The sequence below is a fragment of the Thermobia domestica genome, chromosome 7 (assembly GCF_964235325.1).
Source record: "Thermobia domestica chromosome 7, izTheDome1.hap1.1, whole genome shotgun sequence".
NCBI classification, from domain to species: domain Eukaryota; kingdom Metazoa; phylum Arthropoda; class Insecta; order Zygentoma; family Lepismatidae; genus Thermobia; species Thermobia domestica.
In genome coordinates, this window is record NC_137460.1 from 116,365,092 (window position 1) to 116,390,168 (window position 25,077).

Here is a 25,077-nt window from a genome sequence, read left to right on the forward strand (position 1 = left end):
TGTAAATGGGGTTATAAACGATGTACCTAGCAAACAAATATCAAGTATTTCTACATTGATTTGCTTATAATGTGAATATTCGAACCAAACGAAATATAGTATTCATACCACATTTGTAACAGAAAATCATATTATTAATAAAATACATACATTAATGATCCTATTAATGTCAAGGTTTTTAATTGTTATGACATACTGGATGTTGTTATTGAGACAAGTACATTTGATACATGCAGTATGCGCCCGCTGGAAGCTGCCTTTCTGATCGGAGGTTTGGCAACATCGCGCTGCACTCATTGGTTGACGCCATATGCCAGTTCGGCTGACGCGGACTATAATACAACTTCTGATAACAATCAAAGATCTGACAGCAAATTTTAGCAACATCCACCTGTTTACTCACTTCTGTTATCGGATTTCAATCTCAAATTCAATAATTGACTGCTTATTTTCAATCAAGCTGTTAAGTACCTTTCAAGAATAGCATCAAGCAAATAGTCCTCACCAAGAATCGTGCCATTATGCGTTCAGGGGTGACAACTTTGGAGGATACTATGCAACAAATCTAACTAGGATATATTTGGAGAAAATGCTAAAAGAAGCAGCTTACTAGTAAAGTTAGGCAAGCACCTCTATCCCCCAAAAATCCAAAGCTGTCGTTGCCATGCACGGTGTTCTTCCTGAAATTACTCTTAGAACTCTTCTCCATGAGATTCAAGGTAATAAATCCTTCATTTAAAATTCCGTGGCCACCCCTCGAAACCTGAAAGGGTGAAACATATATGAAAACAGAAAAATACGTACGTGTCTCATCATTTCAGAAATACAACGTATCGAGGTAAAATGTTTCGTTCCTGGTCCCCAGAAGTGTCCTAGGAGTTGACTAACTGGAGATATAGGGCTTGTATCTGGAAAAAAGTATGAGATTTAATAAATAAATATGTAATAGAAGAAACAGTGGAAATGATAGTATGTAGTGAGCACCCAACTACAGCAAACAGTAAATCTGAAACGGGTTGTTTTTCGACTGTTAGAACCCGGTAATGGGAGTGTGTTTATGAAATATAGGGTACATTTTTTTTTAAATTTCGGCCCGTTCCTAATTGGTGAATCGGACTGAAATGACTTAATGAGTTGTGTAGATGAAGAGAAGTAAGTAGAATGATAACGCATAAAGCTATAAAATATGTTTCTGCATGTAGTGCATTACATCATTCAAACGACGACAGAGAGGGAAAATAATCAAATTTGTGTCTTTTAGTCATGTGGTGTCACTGTCAGATTTGTCCGAACCTGAAAAGGAAATTGTCTACTATTGTTGTGATGCAATGCTTCTTAATTTTAGATTATTTTAAATTGCAACTAATTTTTCCATATGTTTGTTCGTAAGTCTATTTCTTTCATTCTGTGGATGTTTCCGAATCCAGACCAAATTCTTTCAGAAGCTGCTGATGTTGGAGTGACTTCCAGGAGACGAATTGCTACTGTAGTCAATGGTTGATTTGCACACATACCTTTCTGTCTGTCATAATGTAGCAGGATATGTGTACTTAGCTGAATCCGAAAGGTAACTTATTTTCCAAAGGCCAGTGGACGTTCTAAATTCAGCTAGATTTGGTTATATTCTAGCAATATCCAAATCTAAGTGGTAGCTTGCGTTCTAATGCAATCAAATTCACTGCAGATTTCATCATCTGTCAATTTATTTCCTCTGTATCTTGGATCTAACAGATTAGCTGCAAAGTGTATAGGCTGAAGTTACAAATCTTTCCTTCCTGCAAATAATTCTACTACTCTCTTCTTTTCTTCTGATTTGAAAGAAATGCTGTCTAGGGAAAGCAGATTTTTCAATTTACTGCCATAATTCTGGCACATTAGACCATTATTGGCTTTAGGAATATATTGGCTTTAGAACTTTCAAAAGTTGTTGCAAGTGCTGAAATACTTCATTATCTATGTCTCTTACTGATTTATCAGATATTTCAGGATCACCGCTTCTTGTTATGCTTCTTTACCATTCACAAGGCTTCCAAGTAGTATACCAATTTCTCCCCATCTTGATTTAATTGGCAACTTGAGCGTCGTTCCTCTCTTAACTACCTTTTCCTTTTTGTTTTCTACGAACAACTGCACCAACTGAGTTGTTTACTTAACATACTTGACAACTTGATTTGTTTTTTTATAATTGTTATTTGCAGTTTGTAGCTTTACAATATCACCGGTCAACAAATTTTAGTCCATGAGCAAAACAACCAATATTACTTATGTGGGAAATTTGTCCGTTATAATATTCCAAGGTGCTTTAATTATCCATGCTTTGCTTGCACTATCGTAATTAATGCAAAACATTCGCCACTTCCCATTTGTTCAATAATTTCCACTAGCAAATTGATTTTGTACTCAACAGTATGTCTTTGACCTTCCATGTCCACACTTTTGTAGAAATTTGATTGTAATGTACAGAGAATAAAACCAACAATACCATCACCTCTGATATTTGTCGAACCATCAGAAGGCACAAAGTAACCTGCTAAAATATAACTTTTACTTCCTGCTTTATTCTTAAATGTTCAGCATCGAGGAGATCGTTAGCAAGTGAATGATAACTGGACAATTTGTAAGACAGTTTAATTTATTTGAACACCTCGTGCCAATCTGGATTTTCAACAATCGACGATGGCGTTTCCTATACATAAATTGCTGTACCCAGAGTTTTGTCAATTTATTCATGCGTTTTGCAAGACGCAACGCAAGAGAACAGTGATCTTGTTTCGAAACTCTTGTGTAGAGATAGAACGTGAGCATGAAATTTTTCTGTCGGTAATGGAGATGTACTTGGAAAGGGACATCTATACCTGAGCCTGGAATAACTTGTATGAGATGGTTCGTTGTCATCACAAAGAATTTCCTGCTGGAACTCCCTGCAAACTTCTGCTGAATATTGGTGGGACAGTTACGGCAAATTATAATATGAGTTTAGTTGATTTTGAGTTTAACGTCCCGTTCAGCAGCGAGGCTATATGAAACGTGGACCTGCTGATTAACGTGGAGTCCGAACCACTTGAGCTCCCTCCGGGAATCGAACAAATTATAATATGTTTCTTCATCCTTGTAGCATGTGGAAATGAATATTTCATAATACAGTATTTGCAGAATGTTGTTTTCTTCTCAGCTTGTTTTTGAACTCGGCAGTGTTTCCAAATGAAATATTACTCCCACCATTACTTTGAAACGAAGCAACCAATTATGGCGCTATAAATCGGAGTCCGTAAGTTAAAACGAGATACGACATTCTTATTTTTCTTTCTTTTGTCTAGTACATCAGTGCATTTGTCTCTAACCCAAATTGTTAAAAAAAATTTTTGAAGTTATTTTTTTTTTATTTTTTTTTTTTTTTTACTTCTTTAACATCTACCTTTTATCATGTTGACCTCTTTCGAATTATTGACCAACAGGGCATGAAATTGCGAAGACTTTGAAAATGTTTCTGGGATTTTAGTTACTTCCACGATGATTAAAGCGTGTTTGTTTACTTTGTGTAGAAGTACTACTTTAGTAGCATAAAAGTTATTGCTTCTACAGTTTATATAACTGTCTGACAATGGCGTTAGTTCTGAAACTTGTACTGTGAAAAGAAAATTGTATCTACTTTTCTTCATTGTCAAATTAGCACAATTATTTTACCTACTTCTCTTCGTCTTTAACTTTCTGACACCCAGACCCTTTCTAATTTACTGTACATTATTCGATTATCCATTCCTTGTATTTCACGGTGTGTGCAGATTAATATACCAATCAAAATTGTTTGAAATAATTTGTAATTAGGAGTGGAACCAAAACAAAATATTTAGTCGTTCTTGAATATTTTCCCCACGAAACGTAATGGGCCTTATGCAGAGTCATTTTGAAATATGATTAGCACCATAATAAGGGATCAATAACGGATGATTATCAGAAGTGTATTCAGAATATGCAATTCACATATGATTAATTAATTTAGAGCATAGGGTACCCTGGTTTGGCCACGGTTGAACCATAATAAATTTACATTGTACAATACAAAGCCAATGAATTATCTGTCTTTCTTTCTTTCCTTTGATTTCATCGATTGAATTAACTATCAAGAAGCTATTTCGCCGAGTTCTCTACAATTAGTGTAGTAAATGAAGCTCAATTTTTAATGAAGAAAAGAAAAAAATAATAACAAGCTGAAAATTGGTACAAATGTTGGAAATGTTTTTCTGAACAACTTCTTTTACTAAAAGTCCCCCGAAATCCCACATGACCTTCGCCGCCATATTGGAAAATGGCCGCTGGAAGGGTTAAATGAACAATACCCAGATAAAAATAGTAATATCTTCGCAGTGATTGAACATTAAGAGATAAACGTAGTGTCGTTTCATAGAACATAACACAGTAGTTTTTATAGAGAAACAATTTTTCATAAAACGCATACTTTTAGAAACATTTAGCTCTAAATTCTAAAATTCCGTAAACTACGGTCAAACTGATTTAAAATATTATTCAACTTAGAAAGTAATTATTAACAAGTTAAAATTTGACATTTATGTTAGTAAGGATTATTTAAATGACTTAGTAAAATCCTCGTTCACCATATTGGAAAATGTCCAAATGTCGGAAGTAATTGTAAGATGATATTTTGTTAAGTGAAATATAAAATTAGGACGGGGCTAAATGTTTGAGAAACTGTAAATGCAGTCGATCTGGAGCCAATTGAGATCAATGCTGGTGGGAGGGGGACCATTATGACATGTTTAAAGTTGTTGTCTGCCATCTTGGTGACCGCCATCTTGGAATCAACTTATTTTAACTGGCAACATGGTGTGTGACATATTAAACTACATCCTCGTTTGAAGAGAAACCCAACGATAAGGTTATTTTTCCAAACCCTGCAACAGTTTTGAAGTTGTGAATAGATTTATGATATGTTATGTGTAAAATGCTGTGAAATGTGCTGTGGGAAGTTTTGAATTGGATGATAAAGATAAAGTAAAAAATAAGCTTTCTAACAGCTCACATTACGTATTCTTCAAAACAAGGAAAAGAGGGAGCTAACACGCACAAGACAAATACAATCACATAACATGTTTAACATGCCCACCGTTCTGTTGTATGCATATCCTTTCCCATGCATAGTTAGTGATAGTTAGCATAGTTAGCATAGTTAGTGATATTTGTTCACAGGTCGTAATGATTCTCCTTTTCAGGTAGCCAATGTCATTAATTTTACACTGGTAGACAATAGCTGCAAAGTGCCCCCAAAGACAGAAATCCAACCAAGTTAGGTCGGGGGACCTTGTTGGCCACTCAACTGGTCCATGCCGACCTATCCAGCAACCGGTAAAATGTTCATGTTACTAATTTGTTCCTTACCTTTTGGCAATTTGACTACACTAAATAGCAGAACTATTTCTTGAAAGGAACAATGAGAAATGTGTAGAAAATTTCGAGCTTTCTGAGTGATACATACAACTGATTGATAAATTATTTTCCTTTATAATTACAATATACTCCTTCTGTTATTGCTAATATTAATTGACTTCTACGTACTTATTCTTGCCATAAATACATCCTTCAGAAATGGATAAGTTAATTATGAACCGATTTTGTAACTATTTATAAGCTGCTGTGATGTCAAACTACAAAGAAAACAATTGGAATTTTGTACTTTATGCAAGTATATTTTCGTGTTTACAGGCTACGCATCCGCATGTCTAGATTTTCGAAGTTGCGACATTTATTTTTCTCACCCGACATATTGGGGTTATAGTAGTTAATGTTACCCAAATCAACTTGTTAGCTGAACTCCAAGCTTACTCTGTATACCAAAAAGTACACCCTTCTTAGTACAGAACTAATACGACTCTTACTACTCGAATGACTAACGCTTGATTAAAGAATTCTCTCAGAATAGCGCCTAATGTGTCTACACACCACAGCAGAAGGTAACAAATTTTAAATGTGCAATGAATTTATGTTTTTAGTCGTCTGCAACTCACAGTGTCCCACGACCAGCTTACAATCTACTAGAAAATTGCAACCGTCAACTCAATGTCAATTCAAAACAATGAACTAGCCTAGTTACATTGAATAATAATCACCAGGCCTGTCCATGGATTGGCTCCCGGAGCCGAAGCGTGAGCGAGCACGAGCAGAGGTAAGAACAGGTGAGCACTAGCTTCGCCCCTTCCACTGCATCCGATAAATGTTGTCAACCACACATGATGGCAAAAAACCTACGGCCAAGCCTGGTCAGAAATTCGCACGATGTTGAAGTATTGAGCAGACGCAAGCGTGAAATGTGCAGGTATGCTCTCCCCCTCCCCATTTCGAAAGCAGTGATGCAAAAACACTGCAGGAAATAAAATTGGTACGTTTTTTGGTCGAGGAAGACGCATGATAGAGGTTACAGTTAGCGTTGAAGTAACTAACAAATGAACAAGAAAGAAAGAAAGAAAGAAACTAATATTAAACATGTCAGCTTACAGGCGTAAAAACAACTGCAAAAATCGGAAACGAATTGTTTCAGACCTCTTTAGCTTGCTTACACAATTCGTGACGTTGTATTACATTAGCACTCGGTCTGTAACTTGTCATTCGCTTCACGTTTGCTAAATTGTAAACGCCTTTTGTTGCTAGAGTGATAGCAGAACGACGAGAGGTTGAAAATAATAATAATAATGATAATAATAATAATAATAATAGTATTATTATTAGTAGTAGTATTAGTATTAGTATTATTCGGACCAAAGAGGGATGAAAATGGGGATTGGAGGAAATTCATAACAAGGAATTGCATAGTTTATACCGCTCACCTAACATTGTTAGGGTCATTAAGTGTAGAAGGCTCAGGTGGGCAGGCCATGTAGCTAGAATGGAAGAAATTAGAAACGCTTTCATAATTTTAACTGAAAACCCAATTGGAAGAAGACCACTAGGAAGACCTAGGCGTAGATGGGAAGACAATATTAAGATGAATCTTGCAGAAATAAGAGACGGAGTAGAAACTGGATCCAGTTGACTAAGGACAGAAGTTAGTGGAAATATTTTGTAAACGCGGCATTGAACCTTCGGGTTCCATAGGCCATAGAGTTAGTTAGTTAGTTAGTTACTATTATCTAAAAGAAATGTTCAAATGTTGTTAAGAGAGAATTACACAGAAGAACTGAGTTCCGACCAAACACTAATTTGCCGGAAGGAAATTCCAGTGCAGTCCAGCCCACTTTAAGCGTTATCCGTGTAACCCACGTTTCATGTTCAAGACATTGGGAAAATTGTTCGTATCATTCAGTTGGAACGTTCCCTTCCGAGTTTACGCTGTTACAGTAGGCCTACAACATTGTGACTTTCAAAATCAGTCAGTAACTATCGAAGAAAGACAAGCGTGTAGCTTCAGTCGTTGATATGATGTAACATTCTTTTTCACTTTTAACAAGCCACCGGCAAGCAACCAGTCAGGGACAATATATTTTTCCTTATTAAAAAGACACTCCTTGTTAAAAAAAAAAAAAAACATTAATGGTAGTCACTAATGGCCACTCTTAAAAATGGAAAATCTCTTTGGCTCTCTTAATATTTTGTTTGATTCTTTGCGATCAAAGTAACTTTAAAAGTGGAATAAGAAATACTATTCTTCCTATTGATAGTGTAATAGTGGCTTCTAACCTCCACAACCAACCCCTTGCTAAGCCTATTCGCACACACATACATGCATAAGCTAATTTTCTGGAGGTAATACTTAGATAATTACAAACAAGTGCTACAGTATTTTTTTTCGTATCAACAGATTATCTCTTTTCCTAAAAAGCGAAACAACATAATATAACAAAAACACACTCGGATTAAGAACTTGATAATATATATATTGAAAACTTGTTTTCCATTGGGCAAACTAGCAAATTTTTATAAATGTAAGCGTTGGTTTGGTTCCTCAACATCCTTCTTTAACAAAAGAAAAGAAAAAAGAAGAAAAGGAACGTACATAGTTTGTCATTTGATTGCTGTTACAAGTTTGTGTTGTCTATAGTTAACGGTTACCACATTGTAAAAAACACTATACACTAAATGGCAATCAGTTACCATATATACTTTTTTTTTAAAATTTGGTAAGCTAGTGATTACCGCCAAGGTTGACAACACTTCCGCTCCTCTAAGGACGAAACCCGAAGATTCACGAAGCGCGAACAACGATATTTGCACGTAGAATGCTCGTGAGCGCTCACGAGGAGAGTTTCCACTATCTGCTCGCCGTGGCCAGGGCTGATAATCACAATTACAATGTATCAATAAGTAATTAAGAGTACACTGAAAAAATCTGTAATTAAATTCCCAAATATCAATGTAAAATCATTTACCCTTTATTGGATCAAAAGATCCAATATATTTCAGGCAGAAATTTTCTTTTATTTACACTTTATTTTGTAAGTTGATATACATTTCCGTAGATTAAATTACAAAATTTGTTGGGTGTTTTTATAATTTTAGAGTAAATTTACAAGTAAATATGATATTTTTACTGCTAAAAATGTAATTTTACACCATTTTATATTAGTGTAATACACCATTTCATTCACCATTACACCATGAATTCTAATTTTCTTAGAACTCAGGAACTGATCAAAAATGATATCGGAACTGTCGAATCGGAAATGATATTAAAAATTATTAATTCTATATCTCAAATCACAATTTGTCTTTCAGAAATGTATTTCACTGCTGGTGTTAGGGAGTCCTAATTGCTGCTCTTGTGCAGGATTTTAAGGATCACCGTCCTCACTTCTTTTTGATTGAGGTTTATACTGTTGGAAATATAGGGCTCTAAATATCACTCACACATTTTGTGACGGGCTGTAATTCCTTAAAGGTGCATTTTCCGGTACTCACTGACTATTTCTCTCCAGTTTTTACTTGTAGATATACACTACAGAAGTATTGCAGAATCATCCTTAACCCTAAAATGCATTCTAGGACAGATATGGGTTATAGTGTTCCATAATCTGTGTTTTCCTACATAAAGGTATGTAGTTGCTAATGCATGTTGAGCCAGATTAGAAATGTTCGAAGCTATTTGTAATTTCACAGTTTCCGCATAGATGGCACTATTCAGCGTACTGGTACTTACGTTACTCATATTTGTTTCCTTTTACACAACTATTTTCTCACAGAAAATAAAACAAATCAGGCATTGCAGGGCTAAACACCATGTTTATACTGAATTCTTGAGTCAGTCGCATGCGTGAGTAAGCCATACTTGAAAGTGAGATGGAACAATTTGTGGTATAAACTGTGGTTCGACGGTAAAATACTGCATAACCAGTATTTTTTTTTTAATTTTGTAAAAACAACTAAAATAATAACGTACCCTATAATAGCCTACTATACTCGGAAAAATATACTCTAGTCTCTATATACTCGGATAAAATTTATTAGACTGACGGTAGTCCAACAGTTTGCAAGTTTGACCGGAGCTCCTCCCCACAGTCTTGAGACTGAATGCTAGGCCATTTTGTAACAACATAATCTACGACTCTAGTAATAATAATAATAATAATAATAATACAAAATATATTATTATTATTATTATTATTATTATTATTATTATTATTATTATTATTATTATTATTATTATTATTATTATTATTATTATTATTATTATTATTATTATTGCTGGAGTTATTACTTTACCTCTTGTAAGGGTTGCTATTTGAAATTTTAAAGTTGACTCCCGGATCATTGTGTTGGGGTCCTTGGGGATACTAGTTTTCAGTAAATTAACCCCTACTTCTGAAACTGTTAACCTCGTTTTTTTCTTTTTATCTTTCATACTTTTTCTTACCTCAGATACATATTTCTTGAATGATGTACGAGTTCCTGTATACATCAAGTAAACTCTCGTGTGTAACTATCTACATACCGTAAGGCATAGCAGTACTAAAAATAGTGTAGATCAATTCTGTAGTTTTTGTGTCATTAGCACACAAAAAGGGTACAGGAGCTGTTCTGTATAATTCGACACCCCGTAATCCGACAAAATCCTGTCCCATATGCATTGGACTAGCAAGACTCTAGTGTATTTGCATTCCAAACAAATATAGTAATTACACGCTGCTGTGGTGCAAATGTCTATAGTTCTACGCTTTTTATATTATTTTTTATTTTTTAGTATTCACATGTATGTTGATTTCCAATTGAACTTTTCTATTTTTTCTAAAAAAAAATGAAGCTAATATACGCGAAAATACGGTTTATTTATCAGCTATTGAACAAAGCATGATTTTGTTTTCTAGGTTGCTTGTTTTGAAAAACTTTTCTATGACGATAGACTACATACAAAAAATGTACATATCTAAAAACACCAAAAACAAACTTAAAAGAGGAGAAAATTATTCATTCTAAAGGTTATAGCTTCTTATATCTGGAACGTTTCTATTCTATTCTAGATTATCAAAACTATTCTAGATTACTGATCACATTGTTCTCTTGTTTGGTTTGAACAGGCCTACTACCAAGCAGAACCGCAAGCATTCCGTTGCACACTAAACATTCATGTACAGGTGGGACTGCTAGGCAGACGGGAAGTACCAGAATTTAAGACGAATATAATTGCTGCCAACTAGTAATATCTAAAGAAATCACTAATCATTCGCATTCGCAAATTGTCACGGTGTGGCAATCTTGCTTTTGTTTTAAAGAAATAAATTAAACACAAGTTTTACATAATATTCAACATTTTAATATATTTCTCGTTGCTCAAATTTTCTCACTTGTGCAGTGTATGTGTAAATAAACTCATATCTTTTCTAGTGTTGTTACTAGAAATCAGAAGACTAAAAAGTAAAATTAAAACCTGTTGAATTAAGTATTTTTCCTGTTAACAAAAGTCATTCTACATATGCTGCAGACAGGTTACAGCAAGTAAGATTTGCATCAGCCGAAGAAACATTATTTTAAATTATTTTTCCTGGTTTTTGCCAATATTTGCGAACAAAAGAGTTTTTCTAATGGGTTCAAAATGTACCGAAATTTTACCCAAGGAAGATATCTGTCTAAAGTACGGTCTGTCTACGATTTTAACGTATTATAACTAAAATGATTCTGACCCGGTAATTTTAACACTTCCCTATCATCAAGAGGAAACTTTATAATATTGCATAAGATAATTTAAATGCTTCTATATTACTTACCCTAAGTAAGATTATATTTTAGTTTCTTTTGTAGCCATAATTCCATTCTATCACGGTGCTACCTTTAAAGAGTTTGGATGAGTAGTGCACATACATTTTTTGGCACAAAACTTCCTTATTCTAATACAAGAAACATAAGTACTCAATGATGTTAACCGTAAACTAGTAAAGACTTATAAAATAGTCTTCATTTTAAAAGCATAATATAGCAAAATATTCGAAAATTTATATTTCGCCCAAACTTTCCCTTTTTTTTTCCAATCTCAGGAAAAAAACTATAAATAACAGGGTTTTTTATTCAATATTTCAGTTTTTCAGGCCTTCACAACACTAAACCAGACTTAGAACTCTAATACCAATTATGGAGTAATTTATTGAATTGAAATGAATAATAAACTTCTGGTATGAACGAGATAATAGTGGTATTAGCTATAATTTACTATTAGGTAATAGATAAATGACAAAGGATTATGACAAATTCTAACTCCAAGATTCAACAGAAATTCAACACATTAAATAGCAACGTTTGTATAATTATATTCACGTAACGTATCTCGGTAAAATTAAAGCATTGGAATCGATTAGTCTGCTGTACACCGTAAACAAATTACGGCACATTTATCGACCGATTACCGTCAATTTTGATTGCCAAGTGATTACTCTAAAATTTACGGTATTACTTTAAAATTTATAGTTAAAGGCCATAAAAAGGACTATTTATGCCCTATTACCATAACTTTGACGCGAATACCGTAAATTTAGGGTAATAGGTTGGCAGCCAGAATTGACGGTAATCGGTCAGTAAATGCAACAGTATTTTTTTTACAGGGTAATAGTACAGAATCCACCAAGAAATGAATTTCCAATAGTTTTTACAAACTTGGGCCGTGACGTCAAACCGGGTGACAGGTTGGGTACACGTAGAAAGTAGTTTGTGAAAGACGAAAACTACTCAACTTCATCGTCAACTTACCACCCAACACTTCTCAAGATCCAAAGGCTCCTTGGGCCAGCTCGGAGTGTCATGCCAGAGATAGCACAGTAATTCTTCGATCTATAACAGGAATTGGCATATACTAATGCCTTGATAGAATTCAGTTGTCAGCTTCCAATGGAAGAGCTTGAGACACATCCTTCCAAAGACGGATGCGTCGGCGTGCTGGTGACGAATAACGAAAAATCATGTGGGTAGATAACTTGGTAAATGTAATTTTGCAATGATGTTAGTGGACAATGTAACGTTGAAGGACAATACAGCCAAAGGCAGAAACCTTTGTCCGATAATGGATTTCATTAGGTGCTGAAAAAACGAAGCAGCAACAATCAGAAGAAGTAAAGCTGCAAAAAAAAAAAAAATAAATAAATAAATAAATAAATAAATAAAAAAGAAAAAAGAAAAAGAAAAAAATGGATATTTGTAAGAGAATTTTTAATGACTTAGCCCCCCATCTAACATATTCATGGCCCTCCAAACCTCTTTGAGTGGTTTCGGTCCTGCTGCAAGCATGGAAATACGAAAGATGGAATGGGTGACTAGCTGCTTATCTGTGTTTTGTTGCATTTTAATTTACAATAAAATATTTCCTATTTGAGCAGAAAAAAAGCTTAATTGTGGTAAATTTAATCTCTGTATATTCGATTTACAATCACATATTGAATTATCTTAACTGTAAATCTGCAGAGAAAACAGAAGTATTAAAGATTAAATAAATCACAAACTGTTTTCTGTAATTTTTCAGAGTAATGGCATTTGTACAGAAGGCAATTTCTCGACTCTACGAACCAGAAAAGTTGAATGCTTTGATTATGGATTTAGGAAAAAAGCACCACTATTATGGAGCCAAGTCAAAATACATTGATGTGAGTACACCTTTTCTGACTTTAGTTTCTCTTAAACTTTAAGCTTTTTTTATTTTGATATTACAAAATGTCCTACTTGTGTGTACTGTTGTTCGGAAAACGAGACAAGACAGAATTATTGTGAAGATGTATATATTTCTTCGAATGTAAACAGACATACCATCCATGATGGGACATCACTTTTTCTAGATGAAACAACCTCATTTCTTGCCTCGTACGCAATCTTAATTAAAACCTTGAAAATTTCTTAGGCACAGTAGTATTTGTTTCTAATGCTCAGAACGCTGATACCAGAATAGAGGTTATGGTCAGTATGTTCCAGTTTGTGGCCGGTCCAGTTTGCGATCAATTCAATTCTTTTAGCGGCCACCTTTGATTGAAGTAGATAAGATTTGTTAGCTATGCGATCAAATAGTGACTAATTCTTTGAACGAAATCTTTGGGAAGCGGAACGCTCTGAACTTGTTGTTTTAGGTTCAATTATGTTTAACTGTTACTATAAATTAGTCAATAAAGGCAGAAAGCATGGTAGGCCCAATCACAAAACTTTGCGTAGCTCATTTAAGCAAGATATTAAAAATTCCTCAAACATAATAGAATAGTGATCTAAGTGATACCAGATCAAAAACTTCCCTCACATGTTAGTAAGAATATTGCGTTTTATATGTTCTTAGAATTCGATTTTACACCTTGACCTCCGTTTGTCTTTATATATCTAATAATATTTTATTATAATTCTCTCGATTTCCATTTTGAATGTAGCTTTTTCTCCATTATTAATTTTCATTTGTAATATTAAAAGAGTCAGTATTTGTAGGATTAAAAATAAACAGACTTAGGACACTTTTATGAGATACATTTACCGTATTTGTCTGGATCGGAGAGAATGCCTGTTTTTCAATCATGGATAATAATAATAATAATAATAATAATAATAATAATAATAATAATAATAATAATAATAATAATAATAATAATAATAAACCTTTTTATAGTAGAATTGCTGGTAACGTTATGGGTGGCCCCCAGAGTTCATTCAATACGCCGCATTTTAAAAAACCTTGCGGAGAACTCTGAAAAGCAGTAACTGTCATGATGTTTCATCACAAACATAAGAACTGCTGCGATAACACTCATATGGAGGATCGTAGTTTTGCTGTCCCACTTTCAACACTGGCTCTTTTTATTGGAATATCTTGTCAATACAAAATCTTTCTAAACACGTAACAACAACTTATATACAATTATACAATCAATTGCATTATTACCTTAAGTAGGACATACTTATCATTTATCTCAGTGCAAACAGAAGAAAAAAAATCAGAGTTCTCTCTTTGCTATATAGTTCACTTACCCGTCTTGAGTGCGGAATATTTGGATTTGATTCACTGTGAGAACCCAGGTAATTTCGAATCTCACGTTAATGCTGTTGGTTTACATCTTAGAACGTGTCATTGATGAGGAACTAAATACTAATTTAAGGAAATTATGCAGTATGTTATAAGTATCTAAATATTAGTTTCTTCATTGAAAAAGTAAACTTACAGTTCGAGAGTTGAAATTGATATAAAAATTTCATCTCTGTCTTTTCTTCTTCCATTTTTCTATCACGCAAAAGATGGGCTACCGTTGAAAATGTAGTGTCATTTATGCGATCATATTGTAGCTAAGAATAAATAATAGTCGGTCATTATTGTTTATCTACTAAGGCTTCCTATATTTGTCCATTAAATACAAATACATCTTCCTAACTTCTGAATTACCAAATAAAGCAACACGTATATAGCTGAAAACAAGATAGGTACCTTTAAACTTTCGTTATTTATTTATTATTTTCTATTCAATAATGTGAAGTTTTAAAAACAAGATGGACCATTTATCTATTAGTGACACTTTTTGGTAGCATTCGTAATTGACAGAGCATAGTGAAGAAATCTTATTTATAAAATAAAAATATCTGAGCTTGTGAGTAACGCCAATATGCAAACTGTAAAACATTTAAGTTACTGATTGCATAAACATCTAGGAAACAATATTTAGATAATTTATTCCTAATAAACGTAATACGCTGCACTCTGTTAGCCATGTCAACAACTAATAGTTCAGAGTTTGGATAATAATTGTCGCTAGCTGCGCTACCTCCTACGTAGCACTAAGTGACAGTTAATGCGAAATGTAGTTAACTTTTCATCATTACTTAGCTTTTGAAATTTGTTCCCAATTATATTGTTAATAAGTATACAGGGTTTCTCAGGAGAAAGTGGCAATACGGGTGATTCTAAGCCAAAAGTTATTGAGAGAAATTTGGGAATCAGTATTGCCATCCAATTCCCTTACAAAATCTTAACTTTCCCTCAATAACCTCCTTTTCAAAGATACCACTGCCACATGTTGCATACATACGCTGCCACATGTTGGAAAGGCCATTCCGTTACCTTCCAACCTCCGTTCCACCTCTGTAGAATAATTACAGGGTGAACTATATGCAACATAAAGTCAAAACTGGTTCACAGCCTGTAGCTCTCAAACTGTTGATATTAGAACCAATGTTCATATGAACCTTTCTGCTTACAATCATCCGTACTACCATTTCCTTAAATATTGCCCCTTCCTCCTGGGACATCCTGTATATGTTAAAAAGTTAAAGAGTATGTAACCGAAAGATTTTTCACAGAATCGATTAAGAAATTCAATGCACTCCTAACAAATCTAATGGTTAAGTGCGTGTGCCTATGGCGTACATTGTAAGGGGTTTGTTTTCTGATAACAAAATAACAAAATTTAGATAACAAAATTTAACTTCACAACAATTTACCTTCATTCTTCATCTTTCTCAATTAGCTTAAAGGACATAACTGTAGGACGTTAAACTAAAATTTTATTTCATTAAGAAATTCAAATTGAAAAAGTAAGCTTGGAAGTAAGTATCATCAATTGTTTTCCACTTTTTGAATACCTTGAATTATTTGTGCTGAGCAGTGTATTTAAAATTAAGTCCAGTAATTCTGAATGTAAGATATATTCTGGATACATGGTTATGTAATGTCAAATTCGATGTTATTTTCTATCTTATATTTATAAATTATTTTTTAAAAAAATTAAAGAATGCCTCACTAAAGTGAACAATTACTAACTACCACAAAATCAGGGTGCGTAGCAGAAAAGGGAGGGAATCCCAGTTTCAATGTAACTGCCGATGTGACATCGATTTATTCCCGTTTTGCCTTTTCCCATTTCGCCTCTTCCCGCTTTGTCTTTTCCCGTTTCGCTTTATCTCCTCACAACATATTTTGACAGATAACCGATAAGGATGTTATCTTAAGGCGGAACGGAAATTCCCGTTTCGTTTTATGACATACAAGAAAATGTTCACTCCATATCTGCAACAAAGAAGGATTTATTTTATTCTCAACTGCAAACTCTTTAATTTCAGACCAATTAAACTCAAATATCTTACAAGAACGTAAATTTTATTATCACACTCAAAATAGCATATTAGGTTTCTATGTGGATATAATATGAAACAACATCAACATATGAAATTACATCAATTTCACTCTTCGTAAGTCCATCTTTTAGACGTTGAATTCTGTCTTAAGGCCGTGTAGACATCAGCTTTCTACGTGTTCCCTGATTACTCACTTAAAGAAGTACTGGCAGTCTTTCATTTTCACATTGTTCGTATTTCGTTAATTCAATGAAATAATATATGTCTAAGTAGTCCCTCGATGCCTTTCTTCGTAATTTGGCGTGACACCCTTCCGCATTGTTAATCATTCGTTCTTGATCGTTTTCAAAGTGATTCCACAAGTCACTCCCAATAAGTAAAAATATCATTAGCACATTAAAAATTCAAAGGATTGCAGGAAAATCTACGTTGGAATGTCGATAGCAAAATTTTGGATGAAACTAATTTATGTCTTCTGTAAATCAAAAGAATTTATTATTTTGATAATGTACAAATCAGTGAATGCTGAATCTTTAATACATGAACTTCGCAAGAAAATCTATACTACATGAGGTGCTAATGGAATAAATTGCTTTACTATAGAATGCTAGGAAATTAATGATTTTATAATTTTAAAAATGTAGCCAGCTATGTATGTAGGAAAGAAAACATACTTATGGAGGAAATAGCACTTCACCATCATCCAGGCAAGTGTCTACAAGATAATCATGAAAACTCCTCCTTAAATTGAACGTCAGGCACATCTTCTTGTAAACGTACAAACAGTACATCTAAATGGGAAGTTGGTACCAGAGGTAGTGCTGCTTCGAATCCATCTTTTCACTTCAGGTTTCTCTTATAAAATTGAGAAAATCCTTCCTGAGAGAAGTGTAAGAAACAACATCTGATTTTAACATCCGAATTACTTGATTTCCAGCATTGATAGACGCTTTCTCAAAATTAATAGAAACTTCTTTCAATTTGGAACGCAGTCCAAATTTCTCAGCTTCTTCTCTGGTTATCTACAATAATCTTACTTTTTACTGGGCAGCAGAAGAGAAGTGAAAATACCTGGCCCAAATATTTTCCGTGCAGAGTGTACAATTGGGAGAAAAGGTGAGGTACCGTCTTAAATGTCCCATCCATTACAGTCGTGTCGCACTGACACAGAATCCAAATTTGCAACAGTGCCGGAAACCTGTTGAAGATGAAAAGACTAGAATAAATAACACAGATATTCTAACAATATTAATATTCTTACTTCTATACTAATATCATATCAGACTTTCACAATTTTGACAACAACAACAAAGCTCTAAACAATGCAACAAATAATATTAATAAAATATGATATAACTATTTTCTTGACTACTAAAATGTAACAAGTATTCTACTAGCGTCAAAACCTTCATCCGCCAACAAAAGTTTTTACCGTCGTGCGTTTCACTTCACGATCCTTCCACCTTCAATTTGCTCAATCTTTGCGGTAGTGGCGGCAGATTACATGCATGTACGTTATATAGAGAGTGTTTGACGGCACCGAAATAGGTACATCAGATGCAGTTTCATTACAATAATTTCCTGCAGCAATCTCTTCCCTGGAAAGAATAAAATACATTAATTTTAAACATTAATAGAGAAGATAAAATGTCATACTTTCCCTCGAGAAAATAAAGACAAACGGAACGGAACAAACGTAGATAACTTAACTTCGACCGGTTAATTGTGTTACACCGTAAATAAAAAAAAATGGATTACGTATTTGTTTGCTAGCTAGAATGCCATTAAAAAATGTTCCACATCTAAAGTTCTAAAATAACTTTTGCAAAAGTTGCAAGAATAAATATTAGAAGCATGCAGAGAGGCTTCAGTATCAAAATTACTTATACCTTATTACAACTATAACTATAAACTTACGTATATATCTTAGTAATTGTTGATGTTGGTACAAATACAAGGCTGCATGAACAACTTTTTAAACACTGACTCAAATAATACATTACTCTGAACACTTACTTTGGTTATATGCTGTTCTATTCGTTCAAATGTAAATACTACAAGCCTTACAAATGTTTTGCAAAATGACACAAAATTTCCCTATCATAATTAGAAAATTCCGTTCTCTGGTGTAAGGCGAAATGGGAATACCCGTTTCACCTTACAATCAAATTAACATACACTATCTCACCATCATAGCCTGAAGTAATGAAAACAAGCATAAGGCGAGACGGGAAAGCGAGAAACGGGTAGACACCGTGACACCACTTGTAGAAACCTGGAGTGCCCATTGTTTGAAACTGCATGATTTAATCGAGGAAAAGAGAAATTTAACCTAACAATAGAGCATTCTCAGACTTCAGAATGAAAGTCTTCTGCATCTTATAAGCTTTATTTCCTCAAGCAGTGTGTGTTTTTTTTTTTTTTTTTTAAGTCTCTCGTCTATACTTAATCTTCAATCATAAATTCTTCCTAAATTCCTAGAATTCATGCTAATTGTTGACGGAAAAGAGTACTCTATAAACAACTATTAGCCTTCTTTCAAGCTGGCGTGAGTCTGTATACTTTTCTAGTGATTTTACATTTATTGTTGGTATTTTTTGGTAAATTGTGTTATTTGTATTAGTGATTTTTATATTGAGAAATTATATGAGAAAAAGATACTTACTTGTTGTGCAACTATATAACATTTAGAAATTATCTATTGTGCACAATATAGGGAATAATTAGAATAAATGTCGACATTCTTATAAGAACTACCTATGGATTGTGTCCATCGCATAAAACTCAATTAATATAGAGCGGTAGTTGCCAACTTATGAAGATTCTGTGATACCGTACTGTTTTAAACTCAGTGGTCAGCTGAGTGGCCAGCGTCAGCTCAGTGGAGGAATCAAGGTTAGCCAACCGGAGTGTTAACGCGAACTACTGGTAGCTCGCGAACGACAGTTTGGCGATCACTGACATAAGGTATAATGCAACAACGTTACATGTGTTTTGAGTAATAATCAACATTTTACTCTCAACAGAATGGTGCTGTCACATTAAAAATTTTCGTTCGTTGACACGACATGCAGCATAATAGAAATAAAGATTAACGTAAAAAAAGAGTATGCAAGTTGGGAGGTGATCTTATCGATTATAATACTGATGATTTACTGAAGCACGGAATGGCTTTACTAATTGTGTGTAGTTTGAAGTACACGGTTCTACGGCCTTTAATTAAGAAGCATCTAAATGAGTGTTCTGTAGCGTAGAAAGTGTGGTGGATGGTTTTGTACCACTTGATGCGAAAGTCCTGTATTCCTTGGGGTGATGAAGAGTTTCTGTATCACTTAAGGCATGGTGGACAAATCATGTATCCTCTTTGGAGAAAGGAATCCTGTGTCGCTGACGGGGCATTGGATGAGTTTACTTGTGCATTCATGAGGCAAAACTACACCAATTGTGAAACAGCTCTGCACCCCTCTAGTTATGGCACTATTATATATGTGTAAGGATTTGAAGGCAAATTTTTAATTTATTAAGAGGAAGTGTATTGTTGTTGGTGGAAAGAAGTGTTTTATAAACAAGCACCAGCCTTCTTTGAGGCAAGGCTGAGTCTATGTACTATTCTAGCTTGATTTTTATTCATTGATGTTAGTATTATTGGTGCTTTTGGTAAATTGTATTGGTTGTATTATAATGATATTTCATATAGAGAAATTATATGAGATGAAGATACTTATTTGATGGGCAACTCTGTATTATTCAGAAATTATCTATTGTGCGTATTATATGGGATAACCTGGATAAATTTTGACGTCTCCATAGGAACTGTATATAGCAGGGATTCAAATATGCAACAAAATTTTACTAGTCCAAGAAAAAAGCTACTAGCTCGCATCCCACCATAGAAATCATTTACTTCGGTATGCTATTAAAAACTCGCCCGCACAAATGAACCCAGGTTATTTGCATCCCTGGTATATGGATTCCGTTCTTTGTGTAGCACTAAATTAATACATAGAGTACAAAATAACAAATTTACATATATTTTGAGTAATACCCAACACTTTACTATAAAAAAAAATAATACGATATATCTCTATTTTCCTTCCCTTACTCTATATTGCTCTATGCATTAATTAACATTTTTTAAAAAATCATTTGGCCATCCATCTCTTATTAAAAGTCCTACATTCTTACCTATAGATAAAACTAAATATAACAAAAGTGACAGTTCTTTGGTGTATTAAGACATTTCTTTGAAGCTAAGGTATTAACATTCCTTACGCATAATTCCAAGGATATGTTCTTTTACAGGAAATAGGAGAGGCGGTATTTGAATACCTTATGCCTTCAGTTGATAGCCTGTGTGAATCTTAGCAAGAGTTTTATCTTGTCGAAGTCTGTTACAATTAAATGTAAACAAAAACATGTGTTTCATGTGCTCTGTTTTTAACACAGTTCGTTCTTATACGCATAAGACGAGATTGTCTCACTTAAAAACGTGAATTCGGACAAACACATAACAGAACAATATTTTATCATTTTTTGCTTTACAGTGACGATAGAACAAAATGTATGGAGATCATGAAAGTGAAATATGATATTTCAATTGATTTACACATTTCGTGGTGACATAGATGACGAAAACGGAATTTTTGGATGTCTGTCAGTTCGTTAGTTTGATTCAATGTAAGTACATCCGCTCAGAAGCCACGCCGTACAACGCATTTAACACAAATTTATTATTTTTAAGATTCACCAGCTTTTTCGAACTTTCTTCTTGCCCCTCGAAATAAGATAAGTTTACTGAAGGATGAAAATAGAAAGAAAATGTGATTTTTTTGAAAACTCATAAAACGATTTTTTTTAAAAAAATATTAAATACGCCAATATTTCGTTAAGGCCCTATAAGTAATGTCTCCGGAAAAAAATCAAAACGGGATAATTTACTGTTGCGGATGATCTTCTTTCTGAATGATTTTCTGGAAAACACTCAAGCGACTTTGTTCATAATATTTATAAATAAATGTTTCATTAACAACGAGACATATAGTATAACTCATTTGTACTGAAAAATTCTATAAATAATAGTTTGCTGTTGAGGTTGAGTTTTCTTTTTGGGTAATTTTCTAGAAACCAACACAGGCAATTTTGTTGGTATTTCATATATAAATGTTTCATTAATAATATTACAATATGGGACTAGTCGTTGAGCAGGAAACGTCCATAAGGGGTGGTTTTATTCTTGGAGGTGAATTTATTTTGAGGGATTTTCTCAAAAATAATTCCAGCGATATTTTCATATTTCAGTAATTTAGCATAAATTGTTTATTTTAGAAAAGGCCATAAGCAATGGTTTCTATGAGATCCTTCTTAGAAAAAAACTCAAATAAGACTTATGCGATTTTGATGATGCTTCTTAAACAAATAATTCATTAATAACCCTAATATACAGCATAAAATTACAACAGTTTTTTCTCATTAAAATTACAAAAAAGGTAGTTTACTTTTGGAGGGTGAATTTTCTTCAAACTTAGTTTTTTTAAATCTTATAATTATGTTTGTATGTCAGTACTTATTAAATTATATGATTTCTTAGTTTAAGAAATTGGAGGGACTAAGTTTAGTGTGGTGGCACACACACACACAAACACTTACACACGCACCCACACACACACACAAACACACACACACACACAATCGCGAAGAAAATAAATTTCGACAGACCCTATTTCGAATTCGAGAAACTATGGACGATGGTAGTTATTAGCGTACACAATTCAAAAATTCATATTTCATCAATGTTCAATGGGTGTACAGAGTATTCTCTGCAGGATATAAATCCCAGACATGCCGTCAACCAAATTTACAGAGGTGTTCTAACTTTAACTTAGTCCAGAGTAGGCAAACGATAAGCTTCGACAGTATTGAATACGGAATAATTTGGCAGGAAGTTGGAAGTGTTAAGGACCGTCAGCAGCACTGTCTCTTGTATCCGGGAGAAGACGTGCTGTGATGTTTTCTTTCATGCTTATAAGTGCAAAAAACGGGAAATATATCGTGAAGAATTACATCCAAGCACACGTTATTCCGAACACAAAAACCGTAGAGCTGCCGGTTCCTAAAACTTCCGACCTTCCTCCTAAGCACTGGTTGTCCATTGTTGTCAAATCTTACATCTTGCCTATTAGGATCCACCTTGTAATCACGGTATATCTGAAAACACTGTTGAGAGCATATCTGAGAATAGCACCCTGTTGAGAATACTCTGCACATCCATTGAACATTGATGAAATATGCATTTTTGAATTGCGTATGCGTGGCTTCCCTTACGCTAATAAGGACCATCATCCACAGTTTCTCGAATTCAAAATAAAGCCTGTTGAAATTTAGCTTTTTCGCGATTTTGGACAGCCCTAGCTCTGCAACTATGCACTTTTCTTCATAGGTCCATATGAACTTTTTTTTCTTATTTTGATGTGGGGAATCACCTCTTAAAGTTTGTCGGTACAGTTCATTAACACCCTGTTTATATATATATATATATATATATATATATATATATATATATATATATATGTGTGTGTGTGTGTGTGTGTGTTGTGTGTGTGTGTTATTATTATTATTATTAAGTATTCTGCCTTTCGGCACGTCCTGGAACTAAAATGGATTTTTAATTTCTATTTTTTTTTCAAATTTTGTATTTGGACCTGGAAATATTTCTTCACTTTTCTCGATCTTCAGCTTCCTGTTTTAACTTCTAATATTTTCTCCTATCTTTCAAATAATCGATCAGCTGTGTTTTTCTTCTTCCTATTCCTCGCTTCCCTTCCATCTTTCCTTCTATGGCGGTGGGAAGAAGACAGTTTCTTCGCAAGATGTGTCCAATCCAATTGGCCTTTCTACGAAGGATGATGGCTAGAAGTGTTCTCTTCTCTCCTATCCGTTTTAAAACACGTTCGTTTGTTGCTCTCTCTCTGTCCATTTTATCTTCTCCATCTTCCTCCAACACTATATTTCGAAGCTCTCTAAATATTTCTTCTCTAACTTCCATGATGTCCAAGTCTCTAAACCATACAGTCCAATGTTCCATATATAGCACTTGACACACTTCTTCTTATGTCCAATATTGAGCCTGCTCGTTAAGAGGCTTCATCACTGTGAAATTAAAATACCGCTAATTTTACAGTAATTATGTGATATCTTCAAATAGATAAAAGGCAATAGAAAAGTGGAACAAGACCTTCCTAGACAATATTATTCTGCGTGAGATACTGTTATTATGACTCATTTATCTGCTTTCGATTTCCAGACATTTAGAAAATCGACATTTATTTTCGCGTTTCTAAATAACTGCAAACGGAAAGCTACTAGGTGACTCGTGATATCGGTGCCTCATACAAAATAACATCGTCTAGGGAGGTCTTGATCCACTTTTCAATTATCTTTTTTCTATTTGAAGATATCGCATAATTACTGTAAAATTAGCGGTATTTTAATTTCGCAGTGATAGGGACTCTTAAGAGTGATCTTTCCTTGTTGAATGCTTCTTTGGCTATGGCAATTTTTGACCTTATCTCTATGGTGCAGGTGTTGTTTTGAAACACATTATATATATATATATATATATATATATATATATATATATATATATATATATATATATATATAGTGTTTCAAAACAACATCGACAACGTTTGGGAGGTGATTCCTGACACCAATATAATACAAAAAGTATAAACCAAAATGGGTGCACAAATGCTTCCTTTCGGAGTTATAGGCTGCCGAAAACATGAAAAAATGAAATATAATGGTCCATAGCTCCAAAACTATGGGACCTACCGTAGTCATAGATAATTTTTATGTAGGCTACTTATGTATGACATTTATCAGACCAGATTCTGCAGTTTGGCCAACTACCGAATTTATTTTAAGGTTGCGAAACGTTTTGCACAAAATAGTGATTTTTCATTGGTTGAATTGGAATTTGACACTCCTTTGAGCACCAACGTGGACCTACACTTTAACGTAGAATTTGAACCACATAAACTCTCATCAGAAATCGAATCCTAATCTCCCAATATGAAGACGTATATGCTAATCCCATAGCAACGAGGGAGATCTAAAACTGTTTAGTTTGGAGAAAAATAACTTAATATGAAAAGTATAGGTATACGTTAAAAGAAAATTTTAAATATATGATTTTGCTTATTTATCTATGGCGTTTATTTACTTTATTTCAAACAGGGTCAGAATTTAATTTTTAAGCTATTTATGTTTTCTCTAGAGTCTTCTGCTATGTTGTTTAATGGAGTCTTAACGAGAAATACTTCAATGTAAAGAGAAGCACTTCGATTTGTATGGAAGTGAATTTATATTATGGTGATCCTGCCAGAAATTCTAAAGCATACAAGACCTAAATTATATAGATCCTTATTCGCATAAGTATTAAAGTTCAGAAGTCCTAAAATTTATTCACTATCACTAATCTTAAATTGTAAAAGTTCTAAAAAACAACAAGTCAATTTTTAAAAATATACTGAAGTCCATAACTTCAAAAGTGGTAAGTAATTTCTA